This window comes from Pundamilia nyererei, unplaced genomic scaffold, assembly GCF_000239375.1.
Source record: "Pundamilia nyererei isolate P.nyererei 1_Seehausen unplaced genomic scaffold, PunNye1.0 scaffold00321, whole genome shotgun sequence".
Classification (NCBI taxonomy): Eukaryota; Metazoa; Chordata; class Actinopteri; order Cichliformes; family Cichlidae; genus Pundamilia; species Pundamilia nyererei.
Window position 1 is genome coordinate 501,056 of NW_005187722.1, and position 1,216 is coordinate 502,271.

General features: G+C 36.6%; 1 long non-coding RNA gene across 1 annotated transcript; it reads right to left on the reverse strand.

Moving 5' to 3' along the window:
* Positions 1 to 128: 128 nt before the first annotated feature.
* On the reverse strand, positions 129 to 482 carry LOC102208129 (uncharacterized). Its single transcript, XR_312255.1, has 2 exons — positions 382 to 482; positions 129 to 299 (listed from the first exon to the last, which is right to left on the reverse strand). It is a non-coding gene; the product is annotated as an uncharacterized LOC102208129 (long non-coding RNA).
* Between the last annotated feature and the right edge of the window lie 734 nt (positions 483 to 1,216).

The window sequence follows — 1,216 nt, forward strand, 5'->3', positions numbered from 1 at the left end:
TCGAGCACAATAATAAACGGCAGAATCCTCAGTCGTCAAGCTGTTCATCTGCAGATACACCTGCTTTCTGCTGTTGTCTCTGGAGATGGTGAACCGGCCTCTGACTGACTCAGAGTAGTAGATGCAGCTACTGTCACCACTGATAGTAGCAACCCATTCCAGTCCTTTTCCAGCAGCCTGTCTGATCCAAGCGTTCCAGTAACCGCTACTGAACCCTGAGTATGTACAGGTCAGTCTGTGGGAGTCTCCAGGCCTTTTAACCACTGATTCAGACTCAGTCAGTGTTTGACCTTCAGTACCTACAAACAAACAGCTCATTAGATACAATGATGCAGACATTTTATGTGTTTTCATTAGTAAAAGTAAACGTATAATCCTTACCAGCCCAGTTCATTAAAATAATGAGAAAAGTGAACCACATATGAAGTCTGAACATGATGAAAGCTATTTCTCTCTGCAGTCTACAGTGGGTACATCAATGATTTACACTCTGTCTTAAACTCTCTAACACTTATGTAAAGATAAACTAGAACAGTTTTGCATCAGCTCCTCCCACACTGTAGCTTGTAGTACTGATCATTTTATTACATTATTATTTGAAATGTATTTATTTGTTAACTAATTGTGTTCAGGTAAGACAGTCCTATCCTTATAATTCTACAATTTTTTCTTTTCTTTTTTCTTTGATCATAAAATCCTTCTTGATACTCATTTAGAAAAGTACATTGTGTTGAAACATTTGTTTAAGCATCAGAGTTTCTGTGTTTATGATTATTGTTCATTTTACTGTAAAGTATGAGCAAAGTAAATAAAAATTAATTCTGTTCAGCATGCGCATAAATCTTTCTATTAGTCTGTCTCCAAAGACATTGTCAAAGAGATTGAACTGCAGGTGATTAATGCGAATATCATTTTGATCGGCTGAGTTTTTGAACTAAATTTCTTGAAGGAGGATTGTTTACTGTCATATGTAAATATTCATAAAAGGATAGTGAAGTTTCTGCTAAATGCCACTTAACATCTGTTTCATTTATCAAGCTTAATATTACCAAAAAAATAGATTTTACTCCAGCAGACAAACTGTTGGAGTCATCTCTGGAGATGATGGACCTACCCTGGATGAACTGGGACTATCAGCAGTGCCAGTGTGTATCAGTTCATATTATAGCTGCTGAATGTGAATCTGGAGCATGTACAGGTTCATTCTGGATATTTT